Here is an 18,105-nt window from a genome sequence, read left to right on the forward strand (position 1 = left end):
ATTAGCATAGTTCTAAAGGAACTATACAAAAAGTGTCACTACTCCCTATCCTTTCTCTCCTGTTCCCACCTACCCCCATGGGTAGTATCTGTTTTGTTCTCGTTTCTTTTTGCATAAATGAGAAATTAGTACCCTATTGTGTGAATGTACCATAGTTCATTCAATTACTCTTCTGTGTGGGCATTTAGGTTGCTTTCAGTATCTTGCTGTTACAATACTGCAGTTGAATAACCTTGTAAGTATGTACTTTCATGTTGTTGAGGTCTGTCTGCAGGTAAATTCCCAGTATTATGATTGTTGGGTCAAAGTGTAAGTGCACATGTAATTTTGTTAGATATTGTCAAGGTCTGCTTCAAAAGGATTTACCAGTTGACTTTCCCACTAGCAGTATGTCAGAGAGCCTCTTTGTACACAGCCTTGTCAAGAGAATGTGTTGTGCTTTTTAAATTTTTGTCAATTTGATATGTGAAAGATGATATTTCAGTGTAGCTTTAGTTTTGCATCTATACCCATGAGTCAAGGTTCAGCATCTTTTTATATGTCAAAGGGCCATTTCAATATCTTTTCTCTATGAATAGTCTATTAATGTCATTCTTATTTTGCTTTTTTTTTTTTAATCTTTTCTATCATGTTAAATACTTTCCCCCAGTTTGTTAGTTGTCTTTTGGCTTTCATTACATTAATATTTTTCCATACAAAAAGTTTCTATTTCTATGTAGTAAAATCTGTCAGCCTTTTCTTTTATTACCTCTTGATAGTTTTAACCTTTTTTTCTTTATTAGAGAAGTTGAAGGTTTACAGAAAAATAATGCATAAAATACAGGTTTCCCACATACGACCCCACCACCAACATGTTGCATTGGTGTGGAACATTTGTTACAGTTGATGATAGCACATTTTTATAACTGTACAATTAACTATAGTCCATGGTTTAACTTAGGGTTCAGTGCATAGTGTAGTTCCTGGATTTTTTTTTTAATTTTTTCTTCTGTTACCTAATGTTTCCTCTTTTAATCATATTCAGATATATATTTCAGTGCTGTTAATTACGTTCACAATGCACTACCTCATACAAAAGCTAGATAAAGATACGAGAAGAAAAGAAAACTATAAACCAGTTACCTCTAGGGAATATAGATGTAAAAATCCTCAGTGAAATACTAGCAAACTGAATCCAACAGCATCTTAAAACAATTACACACCATGATCAAATGAAATTTATCCCTAGTATGCAAGGTTGGGATGAGAAAATCAATGTAATACACCACATGAACACAATGAAGGAAAAAAAAAAAACATGATCCTGTTGATGCAGAAAAGGCATTTGACAAAAGCCACCACCCCTTCTTGATAAAAACTTAGAACACTAGGAATCATCAACGTGATAAAGGACATACATGAAAAGCCCAAGCCTACAGCTAACATCCTACTTAATGGTGAAAGACTGAAAGTTTACCTTTAAGATCAAGAACAATACCATGATGCCCACTGTCACCTGTTATTCAACATTGTAGTGGAAGTTCTTGCCAGTGCAGTTAGGCAAGAAAACTAAATAAAGTTATCCAAATTGGAAAGGAAGAAGTAAACCTATTTGCAGATGATATGGTCCTTTTTATGAAAATCATGAAAAATCCAAAATAAAGCTCCTGGAGTTAATCAATGAATTTTGCCAGTGTTTTAAGAACTATGTCTGGAGTCCTCAACCCAGACCTAAAGACTTCAGTTAATGCGAGGCCAGATTATAATTTCCATTTAATTTCCCAATCCTATGTTGCATATGCATTTGTTAATCTATTCAGTGTTGAGCCCTTTAGTTATTCATGGCTCCACTCGAATGCAACCTCTTCTACTAAATGGGGGCTAAACCACACAAATACAAAGGCTCTGGGGTGTTTAACTGGGTTCCAACTTGTCTTAGTTCACCAATGCTGCCAAAATGCAATATACCAGAAATGGACTGGCTTTTAACAATGGGAATTTATTGGTTTACAAGCTTACAGTTCTGAGGCTGTGAAAGTGTCCAAATCAAGTCATCAACAGGCGATCCGGCAATCCTGGACTCCTGGCTACATGGCAAGGCACATGGCAGTGTCTGCTGGTCCTCTCCTGAGTTTCATTGCTTTTTTCTTCTAGCTGCTCCATCTGTGGCTTTTTTCCTGAACTTCTGTGTCCTCTCAGCTTCTGTGTGTTTCTCCCTGTATTTTAGCCTCGTGTAAAGGACTCCAGCAGGAGAATCAATGTTACCAGACCAAGGCAGGCGATTCTTTGCCTGATGCGTGCAAATGCCGGTTCCTGAGACACTGGGTTACAAAGAGAGAGTTTATTGCTAGGTGCGAAGCAGAAGAGCAGATGGCCAGTCAGTCTGTCCAAAAATCTGTCTCGCCAAACTGCAATAATTCTGATTGTATCAAAAGATAGGATAATGAGCACCATGGCCCCGATGATGTAATTAGAGGTGATTTAATTATTAAGCATGTGCAGATTGATTACATGCTTAGACACAGAATGTATGTAAGAAAATGATGGCCTTTATATGATGATGGGTGTGATTTTTAGTATTATAATGAGGTATAGGTAACCTATAGGTTAAAGCTGCTACTCATGTCAGGCAGGCCCACTTTGGTTAGATCCAGCTCCAGTTATCAAGATAAACTTTGGACTTGGGCCAGGTTAGTTCTGGGGTGACCCAAGACCTTTCATTAATAAACAGGCTGTCATTAGTGATCATAAGACTCTAAAGTCAAAAAACTGGATAAATGGGTACAAGTGAAGGTTAGTCACAAGGTTTTGCAATCACCAGGGCAGAGTCCTTGTATATGCCCAACTGCCACTTTGTAGCCTTTTCTACATCCACCTGGAAGAGACCCTGTGGATTTTGGGTCCTTGCCCAGCATAGCAGAAATGACTCATCACACTGGTTTGGTTGCAAAGAAAAGTGATTTAATAGCTGACAGAGACAGGGGACTTCAAATCTCAAACCTGCCTCCCTGAACTTGAGAAACATAGATTTTTATTAAAATCAAAGGGAGGTGGAAACAAGAATGTTTGGGGTATTGGCATATGGTGATTGGTAAATCTCTAAATTAGCAACTGCAGGTTAACTATTGCCATTGGCTGTTTAAAATATTCAAATTAGGGATTGCAAACTAGCTACTTCTGCTAATTGGTCCTTTATTGTGATAGTGGTGGCCTGTGTCCTTGTGGGAGCTGGTAATGAATGGAACTCTTGCCTTCTTTTTGGGTCCAGTGTTTCTTTTTCCTGTTGTTCCTCCTCACTTTAATTCTGCTCCCAGGGTATTTTATGTTCTAGAGTCACTTTAAGTTCAGGGTCCCTCTTTCAGCGCATGCACAGTACTGGTTTGGACTGCTTTTTACATACAGTGGGCTCCCGGTCTTATCTACACATTTCCAGAACAGGAGGAGACCCTTGGCTGGGTTTTTATCTGGCCATCCCACGAGGAGGAGGGAGTGGGTGGGGGCCCTTGGCTCAGGTAACCTGTGGTCAAAGGCCTGGACTCTATCACACCTCCCAATAATGCCTCCCTGAGGTGAAGCCCTCCACAGCCAACACAGTGGCACTGAAGTCAAATCTCTCTGGGTTATCAGAAAAAAACCTGGAGGATATTTCCAAATCTCACACATCTCAGATCCTCAGATAAGACTAGATAATGATTGGCTATTTCAAGATCCAAAGTATATGTTTAGCATTTTGCTCATTCCTGTTATTTGGCAAAAACTTGGGTGTGTACGCTTTGGACGTATTGTATGGTATGTGAAGATATCGTAATGAAACTGCATTAAAAAATTAAAATTGCATTTAAAAAGTGAATTAAGTTTGTGATATGGGCAAGCTGTAGACACTGAAGCAGTTAGTGACTCACTCCTTTCTTGCATTCTGGAGCAGTGATAAGGCAGATTCCCCACACTTTTCTAGCTCCATGGTGATGCTTTGGAAGCTGCTAATCTGTTCAGAGACCCTGACTTCACTCTCCTTCAGTTTATTCATGTTCTCTCTTCCCCAACTGTTTAGTCTCTTGGATCTCCTGGGACTTCTCTTCTGGCTCTCTGGCAAACCCTATCAGATGATTCAGACTGGCTTCTCTCATATTCAGGTTGAATAAGCATCCTTGCAGTTTCAAGAAGTTCATCTCATTCTCTTCATTCAACAACTGGAACCTTATCCTATATTCAAACTCAATCATCTCTTTAAATTCTGTTCCTCTGCCTGAATCATCACCATTCTTTCTTACTCATCAGCCATATCCTTTTAGCTACTTCAAGTCTCTCCTTCAATGTGTTCGATATCTCTTGGAATAACTTCCTGTAATTCACAGCAGTTTCATCTACTCCATTGAACATGTGATTCTTGTGCTCTTGGGACAGGAAACACAAAGCATGATTTGCTTATCATCACAGAATAGCTGTGGTGGTTCCAGATGTTTCATACAGTAGTAATCTTCTGGGACTTTTTGCTGTAAATGGGAGCTGAGCCTTTTGAACATCCTGGCATGTGTTGCTAGTTGAAGATAGGACTGCTTATTTCTGATGTGGACAGGAAAAAGATTCACAGGTTCCTTCCATGTTCTGGAGCAGACTACTTGGCAGCTGCTATACCCACAGTCAAATATCGATGGCCCAAGGAAACAGTTCATACAGGCATAGGCATTGGCTCATTCTAGACTCCTCAAATCACAGGGATCCCTGTGCTTCTTTCTTTCCAATCCTGAGTATTTTCTTTAGGGAAGAACAACTGGAACAAAGGAAGTCAATCCCACTCAAACATAGATTTAAAAAGCCTAAACTAAAATATTAGCAAACTGAATCTAATGATATATTCCAGAAATAAATAGTTGCTTTCACATTCGATACATCAATTAAATTTTCCACATTTTTGGAATGAGATACCAAAAGAAAATAAGGGTATGGTAAAAGTAATCATCCACTCAAAAAATCATCTTAGAAAACTTAGAAGGGAACTTTATTCATCTGATAAAAAAATGTCTGCTAAAATCTACAGCAAAGCATTCTAAATAGTGATATGTTGAAATTTTTCACTCTGAGAATGGAAATAAGAAAAGGATGCTGGCTATCACATCTATTTAACACTGTGCTACAAGTCTTAGATTGATAAGGCAAGTGTGAAGGATTGGAAAAGTAGAAATAAAACTTTGATATTTGCAGATGACATAATTTGGTAGGTAGAAAACCCGAGCTACTTAAATTAATAAGGGAATTTAGCAAGGTTGCTGGATGAAAGGTCTTATTTCCAATCTTAGAATGAACATTTTAGACCCTTAACCATTTAGGATAGTTTGCTGCAAGCTTTTTTTTTTCCCTTACTTGAACTTTTTTTTAAAGCACAAATATTCTACATACTAAAATTATATATATATATATATATATTATACCAATATCCAATCTTGTATCGATCTATTCACAATTAAACAGCACCAGCACCATGGTTTTCTCATCTAGGTTAGTTAAACATGCCCAGAGAATTGTTATTCAAAGCATATGTTCCTTTAAAATAAAATAATTTCTTAAGAGAGCTCAAATCAACAACAAACAACTGTAGACTATTGATGACATAACTAAATTTACTTAAGAAAAATAGGTGTAAACACTTTTTTTTCCCAGTTGACAAACTTTGAGAGATGTTGCTGTTCAATGTGGCACACAAATGAACAAAGAAATTTTTGATCACTGGGGTATTTAATGGAAATAACCTCATACCTCCATCTCCAAAAATAAAAATTCTCCTTTGGAATTAATGTCACTGTCTTATCTTGAATTCGGATTCCATCATCAGCACATCTAAGTGAGATACAGTTACAATTTTAAAAATAATTGCATTAAAACAGGAAGCAATTAAAGCTCTTAGAAACATAAGTTACAAATATACATATGCTATCCATCAGGCTATAGGAAATTTAATACCATTTTAAACAAGATATTTAATGATCAGTTTCATTTGCCGTCAAAATGAATAACGGTGCTTTGCATCCAAATAGGTGTGGTAGTTTGATATTTCCCAACCGAGAACAACGTAAGTGCCTTCTTGCCTCCACTCCTCCATCTCATGATGTCAAGGTTGCAAGGAACATGTGTTAGTCTCTGGCTCACTTATGGAACCAACTTCTAAAATCTCAAAATTAAATACATCCTCGGCAGCTTTATTACAGTCATAATACGGAAGAATTAGGTTATTTCACAGAGTTTTTCAGTCCCCTAACTAATTTTCAGATGGTTCTTAATTTATCTCTTTGCTAGGGAAGATGATGGAGGAGAATTGTCATCCACCATGGTAGAGGTAACAGTGACCTGGAAAGCACTAAGGCATAAAACAATGTTATATCATTTGGTCTCACTGCTGATGTTTAAGTGACATCAGTAAACCTTTCACACTGGTAAATTATGAGTTCAAATGTTCTCTAAAAGACCAAAATCAGGCACAGTTCTCTCAGGCACAGACAGAATAGGTTTTCCTTATACTCTACCTGCAATTTGAGAAAGAAAAAAGACAAATACTTTATTATCTGTATTGGGCATAGCTGTACTAAATTCACTGTGTTCCCTGGTCCAGGACCTGTACATCTAGGGGCAGAGTTAGTTATGAAAACTTCCAATCAGAGTAGGACTATCAATGAAGATATTATATAGTAATGACCTTCTAACCATGGATATGAAAACATCTTTGTTATATAGACATTTCAAAATACCTATGCAGCAAGAGGATAAGAGATGTTTCAGCTGAGTTTCAGTTGACACTCAAAGATGTGACTGCACTGACTGAATTATTGCCTAGTGTTCTGGAAGCATGCCTGCCATCAGCGTTATGGAAGGCACCAACATTTACTATGAATTTAAATAAGGAGCTCAATATGTAGAGATGGGGAAAGCAATAGTGAAACACAATTTGCCAGTCTCCTTTGTGGCTAGATATTAATTAAGCAAGTAATTAAAAACAGAATAGAAGGAAACCTTAAATACTGCTCTTCAATTTTCATTTTAAAAAAAGCTTAAGTTTTTGTGCTGGTTTTAATCTATTATGTATCCCAGAAAAGACTGTTCTTTTAATCCAGTCTTGGGAGAGCAGATCTATTTTAAGTGGGACTTTTGATTAGGTTGTTTCCATGGAGATGTGACCCCACCCATTCAAGGCGGGTCTTAATCGTCTTTACTGGAGTCCTTTATAGAAGGATAAAAGACAGAGACATTTTGGAGAGAGCTCAGAGAAGCTAAGATATGTAATCCAGAGTTTGGCCCAGGAGAAGCTAAGAGACAGAAGCTAAGACAGAAGCCCAGAGACATTTGAAGAAACCCACGGAAACCAGAAACTAAACCCAGGAGAGGACCAGTAGACTCCAGCCATGTGCCTTCTCATGTGACAGAGGAACCCCAGTGCCATTGGCCTTTCTTCAGAGAAGGTATCATCCTGTTGATGCCTTAACTGGGACATTTTTATGGCCTTACAACTGTAAATTTGTGAACTAATAAACCCTAATAATTGTAAAAGCCAATCCATTTCTGGTATATTGCATTTTGGCAGCGTTAATACTACTCTGTGGAGTGCCTGATGGCGCATCTGATGCTAGGCTGGGTGGGGTAGAGAGTAGGGGCGGTAGTCGGGGGTGGTGGGAGAAGGAGGAGGTGGCGAATCATTTATAAGTAGCGCCGAAGCAGGACCCGAAGCCTAAATTCCAGGAGGATGAGCAAGTGCTGTGCTTTCATGGGCCTCCGCTTTATGAAGCAAAGTGTGTAAGGGTTGTCATAAAGGACAAGCAAGTGAAATACTTTATACATTACAGTGGTTGGAATAAAAACTGGGATGAATGGGTTCCAGAAAGCGGAGTACTCAAATACGTGGACACCAATCTGCAGAAACAGAGAAAACTTCAAAAAGCCAATCAGGAGCAGTATGCAGAGGCGAAGATGAGAGGGGCTCCCCCAGGAAAGAAAACATCTGGTCTGCAGCAGAAAAATGTTGAAGTGAAAACAAAAAAGATCAAACAGAAAACACCTGGAAATGGAGATGGTGGCAGCACCAGTGAGACACCTCAGCTTCCTCGGAAGAAAAGGACCCGAGCAGATGCTACTGTTGAAAATGAGGAAACATTCATGAACAGAGTTGAAATTAAAGATTCCTGAAGAACTAAAACCATGGCTTGTTGATGACTGGGACTTAATTACCAGACAAAAACAGCTCTTTTATCTTCCTGCCAAGAAGAATGTGGATTCCATTGTAGAGGATTATGCAAATTATAAGAAATCATCAAGGAAACACAGATAATAAGGAATATGCTGTTAATGAAGTTGTGGCAGGGATAAAAGAATACTTCAATGCAATGTTGGGCACTCAGCTACTCTACAAATTTGAGAGAACACAGAATGCTGAAATCCTTGCAGATCACCCAGATGCACCCATGTCCCAGGTGTATGGAGTGCCACACCTACTGAGATTATGTGTACGAACTGGAGCAATGTTGGCCTATATACCTCTGGAAGAGAAGAGCCTTGCTTTATTACTGAACTATCTTCATGATTTCCTAAAGTATCTGGCAAAGAATTCTGTGACTTTGTTTAGTGCCAGTGATTATGAAGTGATTCCTCTTGAGTACCACCAGAAAGCTGTGTGAGACTGCTGACACTCACTTATGTTTGAATCTCTGTTAACACATTTTTGTTCCTAGTCTTCATGTACAAATGATGTACTTTGAAAATGTTAACTTATAACAGAATTGATGTATGTTCGTTTCTGTTTGATTTTAAACAGAAAATAAATGGGGTTATTCTCCTTTTTTTCTTTTCTTTTCTTTTTTTTTTTTAATTTCAAAATTGCTGCCAGTGTATTCAGTGATGGACAACAGAATGCTGTAGAGTGTTTTATGGCCTAATTGGCAAAGCTGCTTTTGAATGCTGGTGGTTCTATTCCTTTGACACGATGCACTTTTATAATATGTGTTAATGCTATATGACAAAATGCTCTGATTAGTGCCAAAGGTTCAATTCAGTGTATATAACTGAACATACTCATCCATTTGTGCTCTTTTTTCTTTCTTTCTTTTTTCTTTACGGTGCTTAAAGTAAAGAGCCCATCCTTTGCAGGTCATCCATGTTGTTCCTTAGGCATTTTATCTTTGCTCAGATTGTTGAAGAATGGTGGCTCATCTCATGGTTTTCGTATTTGTGTCTAATGCACGTTTTAACATGACAGATGCAATGCATTGTGTAGCTACAGTTTTCTGGAAATGTCAATCTTTTAGGAATTGCTTTTTAGATCTTCAATAAATTTTTTCTTTAAATTTCAAAAAAAAAATACTCTATGGCATAAAATTTATTTTCACTGTTTTGAATTCCTTGTGGATGGATTTATTTCTGAGGAATGACCAGTAAAAAATTCCATCAGTGATGGAGATGAAAAAAAATAATAATAAAACATAAAGAGCCAGTCTTTGAAACTCATGTAACTAGAATTTCTAAGACAAAGACTTTTAAAATGTCCTAAATATGCTCAAACAGCTAAAGGAAAATATGGACAAAGAACTAAAGGAAATCAGGAAAATGATAGATGAATGCAAAGAGAATATCAATAGAGACATGGAAATTATGAAGAGGAACCAAACAGAGCTGAAGACCATAGGAACAAATTTAAAATTCCCTAAAGGGGTTCAAGAGCAGGGTGGAGCTGGCAGAAGAATCAGTGGACTTGAAGATAACATTAGTGAAATCATCCAGTCTGAGCAGAAGGAAGAAAGAATGAAGAAAAGTGACCAGAGCCTGAGGAACCTGTGGGACATTGTATTAGTTAGGGCTCTCTAGGGAAACAGAATCAACAGAGATATCTGTAAATATCAGATTTTATAAAAGTGTCTCATGCAACTGTGGGGATACATGAGTCAAAATTCATAGGGCAGGCAGCAAACTGGCAACTCTGATGAAGGTGTTTGATGAACTCCTAGGAAATACTTCGCTGGCTAGCCGAAGAGTAGGTGAAGGTCCTCTCTCTCTTCCTTAAAAGTCTTCAACTAGCTTATTATAAAGCCACAGTTGCCAAAACAGCATGGTACTGGCACAAAGATAGACATATAGATCAATGGAATCGAATTGAGAATTCAGAGATAGACCCTCAGATCTATGGCCGACTGATCTTTGATAAGGCCCCCAAAGTCACTGAACTGAGTCATAATGGTCTTTTCAACAAATGGGGCTGGGAGAGTTGGATATCCATATCCAAAAGAATGAAAGAGGACCCCTACCTCACCCCCTACACAAAAATTAACTCAAAATGGACCAAAGATCTCAATATAAAAGAAACTACCATAAAACTCCTAGAAGATAATGTAGGAAAACATCTTCAAGACCTTGTATTAGGCGGCCACTTCCTAGACTTTACACCCAAAGCACAAGCAACAAAAGAGAAAATAGATAAATGGGAACTCCTCAAGCTTAGAAGTTTCTGCACCTCAAAGGAATTTCTCAAAAAGGTAAAGAGGCAGCCAACTCAATGGGAAAAAATTTTTGGAAACCATGTATCTGACAAAAGACTGATATCTTGCATATATAAAGAAATCCTACAACTCAATGACAATAGTACAGTCGGCCCAATTATAAAATGGGCAAAAGATGTGAAAAGACAGTTCTCTGAAGAGGAAATACAAATGGCCAAGAAACACATGAAAAAATGTTCAGCTTCACTAGCTATTAGAGAGATGCAAATTAACACCACAATGAGATACCATCTAACACCGGTTAGAATGGCTGCCATTAAACAAACAGGAAACTACAAATGCTGGAGGGGATGTGGAGAAATTGGAACTCTTATTCATTGTTGGTGGGACTGTATAATGGTTCAGCCACTCTGGAAGTCAGCTTGGCAGTTCGTTAGAAAACTAGATATAGAGTTACCATTCGATCCAGCGATTGCACTTCTCAGTATATACCCGGAAGATCGGAAAGCAGTGACACGAACAGATATCTGCATGCCAATGTTCATAGCAGCATTATTCACAATTGCCAAGAGATGGAAACAACCCAAATGTCCTTCAACAGATGAGTGGATAAATAAAATGTGGTATATACACACGATGGAATACTACATGGCAGTAAGAAGGAACGATCTCGTGAAACATATGACAACATGGATGAACCTTGAAGCCATAATGCTGAGCGAAATAAGCCAGGCACAAAAAGAGAAATATTATATGCTACCACTAATGTGAACTTTGAAAAATGTAAAACAAATGGTTTATAATGTAGAATGTAGGGGAACTAGCAATAGAGAGCAATTAAGGAAGGGGGAACAATAATCCAAGAAGAACAGATAAGCTATTTAACGTTCTGGGGATGCCCAGGAATGACTATGGTCTGTTAATTTCCGATGGATATAGTAGGAGCAAGTTCACAGAAATGTTGCTATATTAGGTAACTTTCTTGGGGTAAAGTAGGAACATGTTGGAAGTTAAGCAGTTATCTTAGGTTAATTGTCTTTTTCTTACTCCCTTGTTACGGTCTCTTTAAAATGTTCTTTTATTGTATGTTTGTTTTCTTTTTAACTTTTTTATCATACAGTTGATTTAAAAAAGAAGGGAAAGTTAAAAAAAAAAAAAGAAAAAAGAAAAACAAGGAAAAAAAAAAAGATGTAGTGCCCCCTTGAGGAGCCTGTGGAGAATGCAGGGGTGTTCGCCTACCCCACCTCCATGGTTGCTAACATGACCACAGACATAGGGGACTGGTGGTTTGATGGGTTGAGCCCTCTACCACAGGTTTTACCCTTGGGAAGACGGTTGCTGCAAAGGAGAGGCTAGGCCTCCCTATGGTTGTGCCTAAGAGCCTCCTCCTGAATGCCTCTTTGTTGCTCAGACGTGGCCCTGTCTCTCTAGCTAAGCCAACTTGAAAGGTGAAATCACTGCCCTCCCCACTACGTGGGATCAGACACCCAGGGGAGTGAATCTCCCTGGCAACGTGGAATATGACTCCCGGGGAGGAATGTAGACCTGGCATCGTGGGACGGAGAACATCTTCTTGACCAAAAGGGGGATGTGAAAGGAAATGAAATAAGCTTCAGTGGCAGAGAGATTCCAAAAGGAGCCGAGAGGTCACTCTGGTGGGCACTCTTATGCACACTTTAGACAACCCTTTTTAGGTTCTAAAGAATTGGGGTAGCTGGTGGTGGATACCTGAAACTATCAAACTACAACCCAGAACCCATGAATCTCGAAGACAGTTGTATAAAAATGTAGCTTATGAGGGGTGACAATGGGACTGGGAAAGCCATAAGGACCACACTCCACTTTGTCTAGTTTATGGATGGATGAGTAGAAAAATAGGGGAAGGAAACAAACAAAGGTACCCAGTGTTCTTTTTTACTTCAATTGCTCTTTTTCACTCTAATTATTATTCTTGTTATTTTTGTGTGTGTGCTAATGAAGGTGTCAGGGATTTATTTGGGTGGTGAATGTACCACTATGTAATGGTACTGTAAACAATCGAAAGTACGATTTGTTTTGTATGACTGCATGGTATGTGAATATATCTCAATAAAATGAAGATTAAAAAAAAAAAAAAAAAAAGAACAATGCAAGGCAACATATCCTGTAGTACCTAAATGAGCAAAATAGACAAGGAGTGGTGAAGTACTTCAGAAAAGGGAGGAGTCAGTGTTGACTGGACGGCCTTGTGGAATAGGTAGAGCTCGACCTGATGTATAAACTGAGAAGTAGGAGACTGAAAGATAAAGTGCTCTGGTCTCATCGGTTTAGACATATAGGCATGGCATAGCTATGGAGACAGGGTTACCCAGCACATCGTGTACCAGGCAAAATATGCATAATCTGAATCTAATCATGAGGAAACATCAGACAAACCCAAATTTAAGATCATTCTCGTAACTGATCAGTATTCTTCAAAAATGCCAATGCAATTAAATGACAAAAAAAAAAAGTTGAGAAACTGTTTCAGATGAAAGAAGACTGAAGAGATATGTTATGATAATCAACACAGTACATAATCCAGGACTGAATTCTCAAACTGCATTTTTTTAAGTGCCAAAAGGAACATCATTGGGACAACCTACAAAATTGAAATGTGGACTGTTAATAGATAAAAGTATTCTATCAGTATTTGAATTTGGTAAATATACCATGGTTATATAACAGAATGTCCTTATTCTTAGAAAATATACACTGAAGTAATGAGGAGGAAAGGGACATTATCTATGCATCCTACTCTCAAATTGTTCAGAAAGCAATTATACATATATAATATTTATTATAGCATTATAATATATCATTATTTTATAACAGAGAATGATAAAGCAAATATAGCAAAATATTAAAAATTGGTGATTTTAAGTAGAGTATATGGTGGTTCTTGGTACTATTCTCACAGTATTTCTGTAAGCTTGAAATTATTTAAAAATAAAAAATAAATATGGTTTATATGCAGAGGAAAAAAAAAAAAAAAAAAAAAAAGAACTCCAAGGCTCTGCACTGAGTATGCTACAAATTATTTTTCTAAAATCCCATAACAAAAGCAGAATTGCTAAGGATGACAAAGAAAACAATGAATCAACTGCCTAATGCTTTCCAACAACCCTTGAAAAATAACCATTGGCTCCTTCTCAACTATATGAGTAGTTTATCTAACTGTCCAATTACTAGTTGTCCAAGAAGCCAGTTTTATAAATAATCATCCACAACTGAAAAAAATTACTTTCAAGTTTGAGTGCTTGACTCCAGTTAGCTAATGCGACAAGAAGACAAAGAGTCCTGCCATTTCCACATAACACAGACAGAGGCCCTCTGTGCAGGGATATTAATACGCTAAGAGAACAGCCTTTCAAGGAACAGATGCGCTCACTGTCAATCAGTTAAACTTTAGAAATTAATGGCCTTCACTAGCTTTGTTTAGTTATTTTTTTGTGCCAACTACTTGGGTAACAAAGTTCAATTCAAGTCAGTTTGACAGACTTAAGATAAATCCCAAATATACATTTTTCAAGTCTATAAAAATTTACCAGCTTATTGAAAGGGCCCAGCTCTGCTCATACCTACCCCAAGTCAAGACACTTTGGTTAGCAGAGGATCAAAGGCCAATTACTGGACTAAAATATAATTTTTATGACCGTTCTCTCTTTCCTTGTCTGATTTGTTAGACTCTGTACCAACTGCTTTGGCTAAGTTAAGTTGATAATAAGTACTGTCCTTGTCACTGAGTTGGTGAAATGTTTTTAATAAAAGGATATGAACATGCAAAAAAAAAAAAAAAAAGAAAAAAGAAAAATAGGGGAAGGAAACAAACAGACAAAGGTACCCAGTGTTCTTTTTTACTTCAATTGCTCTTTTTCACTCTAATTATTATTCTTGTTATTTTTGTGTGTGTGCTAATGAAGGTGTCAGGGATTGATTTGGGTGATGAATGTACTACTATGTAATGGTACTGTAAACAATCGAAAGTACGATTTGTTTTGTATGACTGCGTGGTATGTGAATATATCTCAATAAAATGAAGATTAAAAAAAAAAAAAAAGTCTTCAACTGATAGATTAAATCCAGCTGATTGAATTCTCTCATTGCAGAAAACACGCCCAGTCCGTTGACCGATGATTTAATAAACCAATGATTTTATTAACCAGCCACAAGTGTCCTTGCAGTAATAGGACAGTTCTTGCTTGACTAGACACCTGGACACCATCACCTGGCCAAGTTGACACATGAACCTAACCATCACAGACACCATCAAGCATAAAAATAATATATGTATTGCAGGAATCCCAGAAGAAGAAAGAAAGGAGCAGAGAAGATATTCAAAGACATAATGGCTGAAAAATTCCCAAATTTAATGAAAGGCATGAATAGATACATTCGATATGCTAAATGAATTCCAAACAAGATAAATGCAAATATACCCACACTTCATCATGTTATAATCAGACTGTTGAATGACAAAGATAAAGAGAATTCTAAAAGCTGCAAAAGAAGCAGTGTGTTGTGTACAAGGGAGCCTCAATAAGATTAAGTGCCAATTTCTCATCAGAAACCTTGGAGGAAAGAATACAGTGTTAAGACATATTTAGAATGCTGATAGCAAAAATTTGTCAACCAAGATTTCTATATCTGGCACAATTGTCTTTCAAAAATGAGGGAGGGATTAAGACATTCCCAGATAAACAAAAGCTGAGGGACTGCATCACCACTAGACCAACGCTACAAAAATTGATAAAAGGAGTTCAGCAGGTTGAAAGGAAAGGACACTACAATGTTGGTTGAAGCCACATGAAGAAATGAAGATCTCCAGTAAAGATAATAATATGGGTAAATATAAATGCCAGAATTATTGTATTTTTGGTTTGTAACTCCACTTTTTACTTCCTACAGGATCTGAAAGGCAAATACACAAAATGTAATAAGTCAGTGGTTTGGGACTTACAATGTATAAATATGTAATTTGACAAGAATGACGTAAAGGTGGGGGGACAGAGGGGTTGAGGAACATAGTGTGTGTATACTATTGAAGTTAAGTTGCTATGACAGCAAACACGAATGTTATGGATCTAAGATATTAAATTTAAGCCCCATAGTAAGCACAAAGAAAATATCAGAGAATATGCAAACTCATAGAGACAGAAAGTCGAGTACAGGTAACCAGGGGTGGGAGGGTCACAGGCAATGGGGAGTTAATGCAAAATAAGTGTAAGGTTTCTGTTTGGGGTTAAGAGAAAGTTCTAGTAATGGATAGTGGTGTGGGTACTGCAACATCAGGAATGAGATTTACCTCATTAAATTGTATGCTTGGGCAGGTTTGGGATGGGAAGATTTATATTGCTTATTGTTCTAGTTTGCTAATGCTGCGGAATGCAAAACACCAGAGATGGATAGGCTTTTATAAAACGGGGCTTTATTTCGCTACACAGTTACAGTCTTAAGGCCACAAAGCATCCAAGGTAACACATCAGCAATTGGGTACCTTCACTGGAGGATGGCCAATGGTGTCCGGAAAACCTCTGCTAGCTAGGAAGGCAGCTGGCGTCCGCTCCAAAGCTCTGGCCTCAAAATGGCTTTCTCCCAGGACATTCCTCTCTAGCAAGCTTGCTCCTCTTCAAAACATTACTCACAGCTGCACTGAGTTCCCTCTCTTTGAGTCAGCTCATTTATATAGCTCCACTGATCAAGGTCCACCCTGAATGGGCGGGGCCACGCCTCCATGGGAATATCTCATCAGAATCATCACCCACAGCTGGGTGGGGCACATTCCAAGCAAATCTAATCAGCACCAAAACCTCTGCCCCACAAGACTACAAAGACAATGGCATTTGGGGGACACAATACATTCAAACCGGCACATTCCACCCCCTGGACCCCAAAATGACATTATCTTTCCAAATACAAAATACATTCATTCCATCACAATACCACAAAAACTTAAATCATTTCAGTAACAAAAGTTAAGTACAAGATCCCACCAAAATCAATTATAGGCATGGCCAGTTCTAAGGCATAATTTTTCTTTAGCTGTGGATCTGTGAACTTAGAACAAGTTATGTGTTCCCAATATACAAAGGAGAGACATTCATAGGATAAACATTTCCATTGCCATAAGGAGAAACAGTAAGGAAAACAGGGTTAACAGGAGCAAAACAGTTCCTAAAACCTGCAGGACAAGCTCCATTAGATTTCAAAGTCTGAGAGTCATTTACAGAACAATGTTGCATCCTTGGGGCTTGAGAGAGTGGGAGTCTAATGCTTCCTAAGTGCCTTTGTGGCAGCCCTTTTCTCTCCAAATGCTTGGGTGAGTGCTCCAACATATCCACACATTGGGGAGACCACCTTCTCAGCCCCACCCTCCTCAAACATCGGGGCAGCTCCCGGATTCCCTTCCATCTCTGGGACACATGCTCAACCCCTTCAGAACAGTGTGGTGGCAGCCAGGCTCTCCCCAATTCCCTGGGAATGTGCTCCACCCTCTTTGGGACCTAAGATGGCAAAACTCTTCCAGAGCATCAAGGCGGAAAGCCCGCACTCGACCTCCAGGGCAGACTCACCCTTTCCATGCATGTGGGCTGCTCCGCTCTCCCAGCCTGAGACCTCTTGACTCCAGACCTCAACCTCCATGACTCTGTCTTTGAAGAGATTTTTCCTTTAATTTTTTCCTTGTCTGTCTCCTCCAGTTCAGACCGGCAATGGCTCTGTCTATAAAGATCTTGCAAAAATTGTTGGCTTTGCATGAAGCACACAGGGATCAAAGCCATTAGACAATAGGACTTTCCACAAATCCTTTCTGGATAATTCCATCTCCAGTCTTGGCTTGTACTGAAATGGCGGCTGGGTTCCGTGTTTGGTTACATCCTCATGTTGGGCTATAGCTTCAGGGATTCTACCCCCTGGAAGCTCGTAATTTTCCAAGCGATCAGCTTCTGGTCTCTTTGAACCCAAGAGTTCAGTTCTAAGTTTATCTCTTTCCGCTCACATTTTACTATAAGCTGCAAGGAGAAGCCAGGGTACATCCTCCACATGTAGTCTGGAGATCTCCTCAGCTAAGTATTCCAGGTTGTCACTTTCAAATTCCTCCTTCCATCTGACACCAGGACTCAATTTTGCCAAATTCTGTGCCACTTTAAAACAAGGATCACCTTTCTTCCAGTTTGCAACAACACATTCATCATTTCTTTTCAAGGCCTCATCAGAAGTATCTTTAGAGTCTGTATTTCCATAAACAGTCTCTTCAAAGCAGTTTAGGCCTTTTCTATCAAGCTCCTCACAATTCTTCCAGAATCTTCCCCTTATCCATTTAAAAAGCTGTTCCAACATGTTTGGTATTTGCAAACTCAGCAGCAAAAGCACCCCACTTCTGGTACCAAGATCTGTTCTCTTTTGCTAATGCTGCAGAATGCAAAACACCAGAGATGGATAGGCTTTTATAAAACGGGGGTTTATTTCGCTACACGGTTACAGTCTTAAGGCCACAAAGCGTCCAAGGTAACACATCAGCAATTGGGTACCTTCACTGGAGGATGGCCAGTGGCGTCCAGAAAACCTCTGCTAGCTAGGAAGGCAGCCAGCGTCTGCTCCAAAGCTCTGGCCTCAAAATGGCTTTCTCCCAGGATGTTCC

General features: G+C 38.6%; 2 pseudogenes; one reads left to right on the forward strand and one right to left on the reverse strand.

The window, feature by feature from the left end:
* Nucleotides 1–3,877: 3,877 nt before the first annotated feature.
* On the reverse strand, nucleotides 3,878–4,502 carry LOC119514352 (annotated as a pseudogene).
* Nucleotides 4,503–7,707: 3,205 nt separating this feature from the next.
* Nucleotides 7,708–8,780, forward strand: LOC119533973 (annotated as a pseudogene).
* Nucleotides 8,781–18,105: the final 9,325 nt, after the last annotated feature.

This window comes from Choloepus didactylus, chromosome 1, assembly GCF_015220235.1.
Source record: "Choloepus didactylus isolate mChoDid1 chromosome 1, mChoDid1.pri, whole genome shotgun sequence".
Lineage (NCBI taxonomy): Eukaryota > Metazoa > Chordata > Mammalia > Pilosa > Megalonychidae > Choloepus > Choloepus didactylus.